Below are 14719 nucleotides of genomic sequence, written 5' to 3'. Positions count from 1 at the left end.
GTACCCCTATGGTTGATGAAAGAAGTTCAGAATTCTGTATTATATAACATCAATAAACTCAATATATTTAGGGGAATAAAAAAGCATTGCTATCTCTTAAAAGTTTGATGAAAAAGAAAGGGGGGAAAACATTGAATTTGGAGTCTGAAGACTTAGCTTCAAGTTCTAATTTTCTAATTTACTTTGAGCCTGATCACTAAATTTCTATATTCTGCTCTTTCTGTTGATATCACGATGTTCATGATGGCAGTGAACTCTTGAGAATTATGATAATTTTCTCATAATTGTTAGATTTGCCTCCTGCTCTACTAACTGCTTGCCTCTGTTGATCAAAGTCATTCATGATGACTTTGGCATTGTGGAAGGACTCCTGACTATAGTTCATGCTATTACTGATATCCAGAAGACAGTAGATGGCTTCTTTGACAAATTGTGGTATAATTGGTATGATATTGCCTACTTTCTTTCATTGGTGAGGAAGGTCCTTTGAAATATGAAAAGTAGAGCTCCACAGAGTAAATAACTCTATGCTCACAAAGATTCAAAATAAATGTACTAGTAAACTTGGCATCTATTTTTCTCCATAGAGAAGCTGTGAAATGTTTAACAGTCAACATCTCTTTGACTGTTTGGAATGTCTACCAAGTGTGGCTGTACCTATCTGGCAGAATGAGACCTCAGAAGGGAATTAGCTTCGCAAATACCAGCCAGGAAATGTGCTGGTTTAATGTGCTTATGGTACAGGCATCTTTATACTGGCTAATTCAGAGTGTCACCAGAGCAAATTTAAAGGAGCAGGTAAATTAATTCATTTCCAGCCCAGAGCCAACTTTCGGTCTGGTTTTCCCTGGATGTTTGTATCTGAAAACCCTCTGAGGTTTCCAGCAGAAGGAAGTCTATTAATTTTCCATGTACTTGTTGACGAAAAAGCTATCAGGATTATGGGTTGAATATTTCGAGTGTAGGAAAAGTAAGGGATGCAATTAATCTCTGTGAACTAAAATATACCTCTTTTCATTAATCTTTTATTGTAAATGAGCAAAGTAATTGAACCAGTACCACACTGTCAGAATGAATGCAATGCCAGTGGGATATGCATGAGAGAGCACATACTGATTGAGTATTAAATATCTAACGGCAATAATTTATGGTTCATTACCGCTTTTTGGAGTTTCTTAGTTGCATAGTGCTTGAATTTTAAGTAGTCAGACTTTCAGGGGGAAACTGCTTTCAGAGGCTGAAGGCTGTAAATGCACAAAACCCTCAGACAATCTACTTAATTTGGATAGTTTCATACTTAGTTGAACCAGGCTTCATGTTGAAGAGTTGCAGTTTGGCATGATTTTATTCAGGATAGAATGACAGTTATTTCAGGCACCATCCATCTTGTTCTTTCCTCCCCTTCAAGGTTATATATGAGATGGTCTGGGGTAACTACTGGAAAGAGAGTGATAGGCAGGGATGTACTCATGCATGGACTCCTTGCACATTCTACAAATTCCATTCCAAAGAGTTGGTTACAATAGTCAAGAAGGCAGGTCAATTGATCTATGTGGGAGGATGACAGCAGCTGTTGCAGATGGCCCTAATCAGGATATCACTCTCCTACTCTGATGCTTCCTATAAACACCAACTAAAATCTGGAAGAGCCTGAAGGTCTGGTCTATTGTCAGACTGGTTTATTCTATTGTTCTGATTAAACTGGGCATTTTAGGAGGGATAAAGAAGAGAATCAGGTGATATCATTGTTTCTTGGGGGGTGGGTTATAGAACAGCACAATACTGTAGAGTTTGGTTATATGAGTAATTTCACCTTTGTGTCGACATTTATATGCACCTTTGCTGTTGTTGTGTCCATGGAAGAGGCTTATTCACTGGAGTGAGATTATTGACATAGAGACCACCAAAGGACTGAATATAATAATGATTTTGGAGGACAAGTCAGTTATAGCTACATCACTGGCACCCCTTTCTGAGCTCTTCACTCTTCTCTTCAGGCATCATCTGTCAAGATGTGTAGTATACCTGCCCTCAGAGGAATAGGGACTCTAAAATATTGTCAACTTTGACAAAATTTTGGCTTTGGGGGTGGCTAGGTGGCATAGTGGATAAAGCACGGGCCCTAGAGTCATGAGTACCTGGGTTCAAATCCAGTCTCAAACAATTAATAATTACCTAGATGTGTGGCCTTGGGCAACCCACTTAACCCCATTTGCCTTACAAAAAACTAAAAAAAAATATTAGGCTTTGACTAATTCATATCTGTCCTTAATTATATCCTATGATTCCCAGGAATATAATTTTTTTCACATGAAAATGGAAAATTCTCTTTACTGGTAACAAAATAAAGTCAATGGCAGCAACAGTTTCAAAAATATGTATTTTGCAATCCAAAATTATTTCTATTCAGACCTCATGGAGTTTTAATACAAACACTGGAAATAAATACTACATAAACCTTAAATCTAGAGCATATAGTACCTGAGGTTGTTTATTCTGCTGTTGGATTTCTTTTTAAACTGACCAGTTATAGTCATAAGGTTAGGCAAAGTTTAGATTTCTTTTTCATATGAAATGTTCTTTCCCTTCCTCCTATGAATCCAAACCATCAACCGCACATAATTTCTCCTGTAATATAATTTCATATAGAATGAAGTGATAAATAACAAAATCTGAATCTGAACTTGTATCAATACATTGCTAGTTGACTGAGTGAATAATCTTCTGTATTTTTTTCACTACGAGGAATTTGTGAAAGACAATATTTCACTTTGTTTTACTCTGCAATTGTCTAATGCCTTTAATTCATTCCACCAAGGTGTTGCATTAGGTAAAACAATGTTATAGAAGGTAGTTTGTATGGTACATAAAAACTGAATTGAAACAATTGTGGTAGGAGCTGAGGGTTGTGTTATATAGTTAGGGAAACTGAATTCTGTATCTCAAAATTACTCCTGAGAAGAATTAAACCACCATTTTTGAACTGATGAATCAGAGTGGTTAAGTAGCGAGGACTGGTCTGATCTTAGGCTGACATTTCAGTAGTCATCTGTTGAAGATTATTATCTTGACATTCTTACTGTTATTAATAATAAAAGTTCATTAAGTGCTTAAAGATTTCCAAAATGATTTACACCTAAGCTACCAGGAAGGGTAATATAGTTTTGGCATTAGAGTTAAGAAGACCCAAGTTCAAATTCTGCCAAACATATTTACTAGATGTGTGACCTTGGGAAATCATTTAACCTCCCTCAGCTTTTTCTCATCTTTAAAATAGATATAATAAATAAATAAAATAGAGATAATAATAGTACCCACTCGCAAAGCTGTTACATGGATCAGATGAAATAGTAAATAAGGATACACCTATTATTGCTTCTATATGCCATATGCCTTTATCATGTCTATATTATTACCTAGCTGGAATTTTTATGAGTATAGTATCTGGTCCCGAAAGGCAAGCATAAAAGTTTGAACTTTATGTAGAATGAAACAACAAAAAAAAAACCTTATTTTATAGATATTTCAATTAAAAACACCAAATTTCCTTCTAATAGCTTATGAAATAGTGTGATTGTTGATATTTTAAGATGAAGAAACTGAACTCAGAGAATTGAAGGAAGTATATCCTAAAATCACATTATCTCTCTGAGTCTCAGTGTGTTATTGTGCATATATTTTGTATGTGTGTATATATATATGCAGATCTATATCGATATCTATATCTATCTATCTATCTGAATCACTTAAATTTAGATTCCCTTGTCCAGCACTCTTCCCCTTCTGTTAGTCTGATGACAATATTTGGGGCATGCCTATTCTTTCTTTTCTTATAAAACTTAAATCTTTTCATATTATAGTGTTTCTAACCTAAGGTCTCAGTCAATTATAAAACTATAACCTTTTTTTATTAGCCTTATGTAAAGGACAGATGATGCGGGGGATGGGGAAATACTGCAGAGAAGAAAATAAGTCTCATAAATAATAACCAAAGGTCAAACACCAGAGAGGATCAAAGAGCTAGCTGTCTTTAGATGATCTGCTGCATATCATTCTAGACGTCATAAATGATACATTTTATCTGGTGAATTATGTCCAGTCTGTCATAACAGAAGACAGAATGAATTTGCTATTTGTCTTAAGACAGATTAAGCCTTTTCCAATGGAAAAAATAATAAAACTAATTGAGAGAAAATTAGTCATGCTCTCAATGACCATCAATCAAAAACGCTGAGCCCATAGCACTAGTGAGAGCCATAACAAGAGTTGGATAAATAACTAACACTGGCTACTATAGTTAATTCACAGAGACACTGCAGAGGCAGGGGAAATGTGCTTAAAAATCGATGCAGCTAGAATAAGAAGAGATATTGTCAAGTTGGGATAAAATCTTTGTATCAAATATCTCAGATAAAATTCTGATGTCTAATGCCAGAGAGAATTCACATGAGTATATGAACCATTCAGCAGTAAACAGGTGGTTGAAGTTTATGACCAAGTAGTTTTTCCAAAGGCAACACAAAAAAATAACAACTTTATGAAAAACTGCTTTAAAATATGAATAATGAAAAAATCTAAATGAAAACAATTCCTATGTTTTACCTCATGAAACTGAGGAAGGGAGGATGAAAAATGAGAAAAACTGTAAATTGCTGAAAGGGCTATAGGAAGAGAGTCTCACTAACACCCTGTTATTGCAGCCATGAATTGGTTCTGACTATTGTGGGGAAAAAAAAAATTTGAAATTATGTGAAACAAGCTATTAAACTGTTTATACCAGCATTGGCCCTTGTGGTTGTTCTAACCTAAGGTCTCAGTCAGTATAAAATTATAACCTTTTTTTTCATTAGCCTTATGTAAAGGACAGTTGATGCAGGGGATGGGGAAATGCTGCAGAGAAGAAAATAAATCTCATAAATAATAACCAAAAATTTCCCCTGCTGACTTTCACCCCACCCATCTTGGCTGTTAAGTGAAAGGGATAACTCACAAGAAAAATCATCTTTTATCAGGATTTTTTTTAATCATCACAGCTGTGTAGAGGTCAAGGCAAAGAGACCAATCCCCAATCTCCTTTCCACTTCCAGCAACAATCAACTTCAAGGATCACCCAGCATTTAGAATCCTGACCTAGAATCAAGTAAGAGTTTCAATCAGCAAAGATGGATTTAAGTATATTCATTATACTGTACTGATTAAAGCAGGATAATGAACTCAGACAATTTTAGAAGGATTCCAACCAACAAGAGTAGTTGTAAAAAGGAGTTTATAGTGAGCCCTCACTTAAATGAATGATTCAATAAACGGTGCATAAGACTTAGCTAGGACAAGGTTTCAAAACTGAACCCCCTATTTGAGATTGTCCACTATGGGCTTTGAACCTTCCCTGTGAGTTCATTGATTTCATAAAATAAATATCCTTAGGTCACAGAAAACAGAATTTTCTTGGATGCAAACTCTCACTATACTTTTCTTCCTTATCCCCAACAAAACAACTTGTGACCCCAGGAAACATGACCCTTTGGCTGACTATTCTGGCTTATAAGGGATTATTGAGTTAATCATGTAGTTAACATAATTCAAATTAGAACTTAATTCATAACATAAAAGACATATAAATAAGGTATTTAAAATAAAATTATTTTTATATAAATTTTTATATAATAGATATGTATGCATATGTGTGTGATACGTGTGTTATTGTATGTTGTACTTTATATATACACAGCATATATGGCTAAATCTGTATATCATTGAGTACTCCAGAAGCATCATTTGTCAGATATCCAACATTTTCCCAATGTCATACTGCCTCTAATAATGGAAAGACATTCCAAAAAAGAAGATTTTAAATAAAGAAAGCTTCCTTACTATTAGCACTATCCAAAAGTGCTTTCCTTATTTTTCTTGGCATAGTAGTGAATTGTAACATCCTAGAACTTTTCAAACCAAGATTTGTTGATCACTTTATTAGTAATTCTGTAGCAGGTACTTGGGAGTAAAGTACAGGTTGGGTTGGGTGGTCTCTCTGATTCTGTCCAACACTGAAATTCTGGAACCCTTAATGTTTTGGAACGACTGAGTATTCTTAAAAGATTTATGCAAAACTTAATAGAGCCTTCCCGTGGAAGACTTATTGAACTGCTTTTTTCCTTTTAAGGATTTTTTTTTTACTCAGTCAATAAGCATTTGTTAAGTCCAGGCACTATTTTAAGTACTGGGGATAAAAAGAAAGGGGGAAAAAAGATATAATAATAACAAAACTCGTCAAAATAGTTCTTAGTATAAAGAACAACAGGAAAGCAAATATATACAAACAAGACATTTTCAGGATCAGCAATAGATAATCACAAGGGAAGGAACTAGCATTAAGCAGGATCAAGAATGCCTTCTTGAAAAGAGGAAGAAGGAAGAGTGAGACAAAATTCTAAACTCTAAATTTCCTCTACTAAACAAGCCAAAAAAAACATCTCAAGGTGAACTTAGATGGCAAAAAAAACCCAAGAGTTGGGAAAGAACAGTGGTCCTTTTGGGCCAAGCAAATAAGATCTGAAGAAAAATCCCAGAACTGAGGTTCTGCCCCAGTGAAGTATAAACACCTCCAGGCTAGCTTCCTGAAACAACATGAAACAAACCCTAGGAGCAGCCAGGTTGGGAGGTAGTCTCCACTACAGTCACAGGAATTCTCACTTTCCAGACAATGTGGGGAGTCAAATAGGAGAGGTGAAAAGAAAGAACCTCTGCTGATAAGAGACACCAGCCCAGCTGTGCTGCCAATTCACAGTGAGCATGGAAGCAGTGGCATTGGGACACTGTTGACTATGGACAATTAGAGGAGAACTGAGTTTTAGGTCTTGGTTTCCAAGTCCAAGAAGAAAACTAAAAGGTTATTATAACTGGAGGGTTCTCAGGGAGTAAGGTCATTTCCAGCAAAGTGTGCAAAGGAGCCTTAGCTTTGATTTGGAAGGGCAAAGGAGTATAGAGTTGATCCCAAGCCAAAGCTCCAAGAGGCAATATCCCTCATCCTAGGACCAGAAGTGAATATGATAACAATCTGCTAAAAATCAAAAACAAGACTAAAAATGAGCAGGCAGAGGGGAACGAACCCAATCATTTCTTTGGAAATAGAGAAGATTGAGTTTCTCATCCTCAGAGGAAGATGATGAAGCAAAAAAAAAAAAACCTCTCCTATTAAAATAACTATCAGTTTTCACCTCATAGTTTGGCTAAGATGATAAGAAGGGAAAATGATCAATGTTAGAGAGGTTGTGGGAGGATTGGGACACTGATTGAGTTGTGGAGTTGTGAATGGATCCAACTTTTCTGGGGAGCAATATGGAATTATGCCCAAAGAGCAATAAAACAGTTCAGACCCTTTAACCCAGAAATTCCAATTCTAGGTCTATATCCAGGGGAAATCACAAAAAATGGGAAAAGTTCCACATGTTTCAAAGTATTCATAGCAACTCTTTTTGGTGGTGGCAAAGGACTGGAAACTGAGAGGAAGTCCATCAATTGGGGAATGGCTAAACAAGTTATGGTAAATGAATATTATGGAATACTATTGTTCTATAAGAAACCATAAATGGGGGTGGCTAGATGGTGCAGTGGATAGAACACCAACCCTAGAATCAGAAGTATCTGAGTTCAAATCTGACCTCAGACACTTAATAATTACCTAGCTGTATGGCCTTGGGCAAGCCACTTAACCTCATTGCCTTGCAAAAAAAAAATCTAAAACAATTAAAAGTTAAAAAAAAATCCTTAAGTGATCGGACTCTAGAGAAGCACAGAATGAATTACAGGATCCTATATTGACCAGAGGGAGCAGAACCAAGAGAACATTCTACATATTAACAACAACATTAAGATTAACAACATTGTGAGATGGACAACCTTGATGGAAGCAGCTTCTCTCAGCAGTTCAGAGAGCTAGGATAACCCTATTTATGGTCTATGGATAATGCTATCCCCATCCAAAGGATGAAAAGCAAAATAAAATATAACAACAACAAAAACCCTTCAGAATCTGAATGAGTACTACATTCACTTTTTAAAAAATTTCTCTTATGTGCTTCTTTCCTTTAATCCTAATTCCTCATATATAAAATGACTAATCTGTAAAGATGCTTAACACAAACATGTATGTACAATACTAAACACTACTCAGCACTGAGGGGAAGGGGAGAGGGGTGTGAAGGAAGGGTGGAAGGAAATTTTGTAACTTAAAAACATACATATGCATGTGGATTAATATTCAAAAACTTTCATAACATGTATTTGGAAAAATAAAATATTAATTAAAAAATCTCTCCTACCTCAAAGAATGTTAAATGGTAACTTCCTCAAAAAAAATCATAGAAGAACTCAAAGAAGACTTTAAAAAACAAATAAGAGAGATTAGAGGAAATAAATTTAAAAATAACACAAGAACAATTCAAGAAAAACAGTATGATTATGAAAAGAAAGTTAACCAACTGGAAAAGGAGGTCCAGAATCTTAAGGGGAAATAATGACTCCTTGAAAATTAAAATTAATGGAAATTTAGCAAATTATAAGAGGCCAAGAAATAAGAAAAACAAAATGTAATGTATGAAAAAAATAGAACATCTAATCAGAAAAGCAAATGATCTGTAGATCAGATAAAGAAGTGAAAGCTTACAAGACTATCACAATCAAATTCCAAAAACTCCAGCTTAAGTAGAAAATATGAGCAACAAGGAAAAAAACAATTCAAATATGATAGAGCTACAATTATAATCATACAAAACCTAGCAGTGGCTACATTAAAATACCTCAGGTCTTGCAACACTATATAGTGAAGAGCAAAAGACCTGGGTTGTGATCAAAAGTATCAAACCCAACAAAGTTAAAAATAAATCTTAACAAATAAATATGACCATTCAATTAATTGCCAAATTTTTAGGATTTTGTTGCAACAAGACCCCAACTTAATAGAAAATTTGACATTAAAAATCCAAGAGAAATATATAGTAAACATAACAGAGATTCAATAGACAAATTGTTTACTATTTATAAATGGGAATGTATACCATATTTCCAAGATTGTTATTAGAAATTGGGTAGTTTGAAGATTGGAGTAGAACTGAATAGGATGGTATTCTAAAAAAGTATAGTGTGAAAAGATAAAGAAAAGTTATGAGATGTGAAAGGAAGGAGTGATACAGAGGCATAAGATAGGGAAAGCGAGCTGGCATTTCTGGAAGCCTACTCTCATTGACAATGGATTAAAGAGGAACAATACATATAAATCTAGAAGAGTATAAAATACCTTTTAAATTCAGAAGAAATAAGAGGAGTGAAGAGGATTAGAAGGCCTATAAAAGAATGTTTAGATCAATGGGAAGAGGAGTATAGAAAGTGTGTAAGGGAGGGATTTTTGGAAGGATTGTAAGTTAAGAAACTGGAGGGCAAGAAAGTGAGCAAAAGAAAAGCAGAGTAGTGAGGAGAGGTTGTTCCGGTCAGGAAATATAAAAATGAGAAATTAATACAAACAAAAGTAAGATCAGAAGTAGAATTCATTATGTTAAAAAAGAAGGTATAGTAATCATCATCTCAGGTAAAGTTAAAACTGAAATAGATTTTAAAAAAAGTAAAATAAGGAAACTACACTACATGTCAGCAATATTAATAAAATTGTTTTAGACTAAAATAACTGGATGGTATAAGGTAGAAATATTCTATGGTAGAGGAAATAAGTAGATCAGGAATTTAGAAGAATATGGAAAGATTTGGTCTTATGAAGGAAGATGCTATCCATCTTCAGCGAAAGGATAAGTGGAAATATATATAAATATACAGTGTGGTCATATATGCCTATAAACATCTATAGGTATATATGTGTATGATTATAGATGTCTATGAATGTTTATGTGTATAGGATCTATGTATCTATGTGTTTGCATGTGGGCATATTGGTATATTTGTTTAGGTGTACATATGTGTCTCTGTGAATATGTATATGCATATATTAGTGTATATATGTTTATGTATGTATATGTCCATGCTTAATTTTGACCCTCATGGAAGAGGTAGAAAAGGGAGAAAAATAAAATAAACAGACACATAAGAGAATAAAAGAAAATCCATAAGCAAACAAGCAAAGAAAAAATGGACAATTTTTAACATAATGTGGTTTATTATATAGGCTTTCTTGAAATGGAAATGGACTGCTTTATATTTTGAATCCTCTGGTGTTTTATTGCACACACAATGATTTTTTTTCCTTTTCTTGGTTTATATTTGTTTAAATTGCAAAATAAGTTTGCTAAAAAAAAGGGAAAAAAACCCTAGTTTTTGGCAGAAGTTGGGATTTTAGCTGGGATTTGAAAGAAGCCAGGAAAGCCAGGAGATGGAAATGTTATCAACATCATATCAAGATGATAATGAGCTCAATCAGGAGAGCATGACAATGAATAGTGAACTAATCTTGATGCCAGGAAAACCTGAATTCAAGTCTTGGCTCTGAACTGTATTGTGTGACTACAAATAAATTAATTCAACTCTTAATAAACATGACAACTTTCTAAAGACTATGAATGGCACACCCACCTTGGTGGAGTAAGTGACTGACTCAAGTGACTGCATCAAAAGGGTGGGAGAGAAGAGGTTAGACTGAATACCAAACTGAAAGTCCAGAGTTGTGCTGCCCTTATGCCTGTGAAACCTGGACAGTGTACCAGTGTCATGTCAAGAAACTGAATTTCTTCCATTTAAATTGTCTTGGGAAAATTCTGAAGATCACCTGGCAATAGAAGATACCAAACACTGAGGTCCTTTCTTGAGCTAAAGTGGCTAGCATTCCAGCATTACTACAGAGAGTGCAACTAGGTTGAGCTTGACACATTGTTAGAACGGCAGACATATATTTGCCAAAAAAACTATTTTATGGAGAACTCACACAGGGCAAACGCTTACAAGGTGATCAGAAGAAGTGATACCTAGACACCTTGAAGATCTCATTGAAGAACTTTAAAATTGACTCTACACATGGGAGACACTGACACAGGACCACTCAGAATGGTGTGCCCTCATCAGTGAGGAGGCTGTACTCTATGAGGAAGGCAGAATTGAAGCAGCTCAAAGGAAATGTGAGATCCATGAGTTTAGAGTTCCCACCCCAGGTGTTCACATGGACCCTTTGTGCCCAATGGTAGGGCATTCTGAGCTTGTGATGATCTGATCAGCCACAGTCGGACACGTGGTAATTTGTCTCAAACATAATAAATGTCATTTTATTCTTCTTTCATAACGAAGGACAAGAACCAACCAACAAATCCCTCTGAGACCAATCAGAACAAATTTAACCCAACTTCCAAAAATCAAGTCTTTTCTAGGCTAAAGTAGAATCATAATTGGAATAAATTTTAAAGTGAATTTAAAGGTGCTTCATTACCCAGAGTAGGATACTGGGTTCCTGATTTGGCAAGTGACTTACTTCAATGAGGAATGAGGACTCCAACTATATGGACCCAAATTCCATCAACAGATACTACACCATAATCTTTGTAATTATGTCTAATCTCATGAACTAAGGTTCCAAATCTCTTGAGTCTTCTTAGATTGTCTGCCTTCTTGGCTCTTGGGTTCAAAGATTTTCAATAACAGTATCATGTCCAATTATCTTTGCTGACTTTGCCAATCCTATTTTAGATTATTTTCTGATTTTAGCATCATTTCCCTTTCGTTGCTAGTAGCTCCACATTTTATATATTACATTATCTGAGTTGGTTTATGAGTCATCACATCTCTGTAGAGGAAGAGATCATTAAGATGGAGTCCAGGGGCAGCTAGGTGGAGTAAGTGGATAAAGCACCAGCCTTGGAGTCAGGAGTAACTGGGTTCAAATCCGGTCTCAGACACTTAATAATTACCTAGCTGTGTGGCCTTGGGCAAGCCACTTAACCTCATTTGCCTTGCCAAAAAAACCTAAAAAAAAAGATGGAGTCTACTAGCTTTGTAAAAAATTTCCTTTATAATGTAATTTATTTTATGCCATATACTTTAAAACCTTCTTGTGAGATAGAATCTATAGGCTTCACCAGACTGTCAAAAGGTTTATGACTCAAAAATGTCAAGAATTTCTGACAGAGTATTGCAATAGTCTCCTTAAAGAGTGTTTCTATTTCTAAATCTGTGAGTTCCTAATCCTTTGAATCTTATTATTCTCCTTACTTCAAATCTTTCCTTCTTCAAATCATTCTGCTGCTTCCCAAGAACTAATTTCCTCCCAGTCACCCAGGTTAATAATTTTGCTGTTGCTTTCTAGTCTTAGCATTTCCATGTTCAAATCATTTCTCCTCTATGTCCTCTTATCTCCACTCACAGTTAACATCATAGTTTAGACCCTCATCACTACTCACCTACACTATTATAATAGTCTTCTCTTTGGTGTCTTTCTCCATTTTAAACCATACTCTTATTCATTGGACAGAGTAATTTCCTAAACAGGTTTGACCATATCCATCTTCCTCCTCATGTCAATAAATTAGAACAATTTTCAGTTACTTGAAAGTAAAATATAAAGTATTCTAATTTGCATTTAAAAGCTTTCAAAACCTGACCCCCTTCCTTTCTTTTCAAACTTATTATACCTTACTCTCCTCTACAGGTGCAGCTACACCTCTTGTATTTAGAACATGATTCAACACCTCCTGACTCCTTGCCTTTTAAAAGGTTATCACTAACACCTCTAATGCAATCCCTCCTCACTTCTACCTCTAGACTTCCATTGTTGTTGCTGTTATTCAGTCGTGTCTGACTCTTCATGACCCCATTTGGGATTTTCTTGGCAAAGATACTAGAATAGTTTGTCATTTCCTTCTCTACTTCATTTAATAGATGAGGAAACTGAACACATAGATTTAAGAAATTTGCTCAGATTATTAGTGTCTGATGAAATATTTGAACTCAAAAAGATGAGTCTTCCTGCCTCCAAGCCCAATATTTTATCCATTGTGCCACTTAGCTCCCCTTCCTGATTTCCAGGGCCTCTTTTAGTAATCAATTCAAGTCCTACTTTCTACAAGCTACCTTCTTTCCCATGTTTGTCTTTGCATACATGTTGTTCATGTCATTTGTGCTGCATGGAATCCATAGCTCAAATACAAATTCTATAGGAAACTCATCCTGACCACTCCAGTTTCTAGTTCCTTCTCTCATAAATTCATTTGTAAATATTTTGTATTTAATAATACTCTAAGCATATGTGTATTGTTTGCCTCAAGCAGGCTTTGAGTAGATATTATATTGTTTTTGTATTTAGATCTTAACATTATAAGGTAAGTTGGTGGGTGCTATGATGATCCCAATTTTACAGTTCAAGACACTGAGGGAGACAGAGGTTCAGTGAACTACCAAAAATCACGGAGCTTGTAAGTGTCTTAGTCTAGACTTGAACTCAGATCTTCCTGCCTCCAGATCTAGTGTTCTAGACATTGCTTGTTAATATAATTGCTATAATTTCATCCCATGTACTCTCTAAGTTACTAATTTCCCTTACTCTTGACAAATGGAACAAAAGGAAGCCTTACCATCTGGCAAAAAGAAAACCAAAGCTATCAAGCCCATTGACCTGTGGAGTCTTTGTGGTGGCTTGTGCTAAGGTAGAAACTGGCAGGAGGTGGGGTGACTGCTATGTTGCCAAAGGGGACCCAGTATGTGATAGCTTCAGTAATGCAAATCCATTTGCAGTATGTGTCCTTTGACATCCTCCTTTGACATAAAATATATATATATATATATATATATATATACACACACACATATATATATAATACATGTATGTGTGTATATATGTATGTGCATGTGTCAATTTTCCCATTCCTTCAAAAAATTAAAACAACCCTACTCAGAATGCAGACCATCCCTAAAATATACAAAAAACTATCTTTTCCCTGCCAGCAGTGCAGTATAACCATTTACTTATAGCAAAAGAAATTCTGTGACCTAAATTCTAATTGAGTTTGACTATTGTCATTCTTAATTCCTCCCAAAGCTGAATACAAAAAGACTACAGATTTAAAAAAAAATTGTGGATCCAATATAACTTTAGATATAATTTAAAGTCTAATTTTCAATTACATTCTAGCATACATGTTCATGCTGAAGATTTCTTGGCATTAAAGGACCTGAGCATCTGGTATGACTCTTGGGCCAAACACAGACACTGGATGAGGGCTATTGAAATTTGATAAATACCAATTTCATTTGAACCAGAGCATTTGGTTATGAAAAACTATCATTTCTCTTTGTGCTCTTTTTTGTTCTTATATGCCATTTATGTTTAGAAAATGAGGGATTAAAGGAAGGCTATGGTCCATTCTGATCTCCTTCCACGTCCACAGTTAGGAAAAGTAAGGGTATACTCCATATAATTCAAAGTCACAACTTAGTGCACCATCATTATCTACCCTCATCAAAAGAAAATAAATTTGAGCTATGATTTATTATCTTAATTTCCCACCATATTTTCTATGTGTAGATAGATACAAGCCTTCTTGCTCAAAAAAGGATTGTTCCTCATTTTTATTTTTAATATTTTAACAGCTTCTTCAAGTTCTTGATGGGTACGTAAACTTGTTTTCCCCAAATCTATGCTCATCTTTCCTTTACCCATCAGGGATCTTCTTTTTCATCATAGAAATCTTTTGATTCATCAACAAGTATTTTCCATCCTCCATCAAACATTTCTTTATTA

At 35.0% G+C, this 14719-nt stretch overlaps 1 pseudogene; it reads left to right on the top strand.

The window, feature by feature from the left end:
• The first annotated feature begins 669 nt into the window (after positions 1-669).
• LOC141508014 (cathepsin D-like) overlaps positions 670-14719 on the top strand; it is a 129844-nt pseudogene continuing 115794 nt past the window's right edge.

Source organism: Macrotis lagotis, chromosome 1, assembly GCF_037893015.1.
Source record: "Macrotis lagotis isolate mMagLag1 chromosome 1, bilby.v1.9.chrom.fasta, whole genome shotgun sequence".
Lineage (NCBI taxonomy): Eukaryota > Metazoa > Chordata > Mammalia > Peramelemorphia > Peramelidae > Macrotis > Macrotis lagotis.
This window is presented reverse-complemented; position numbering and strand designations above follow the sequence as displayed.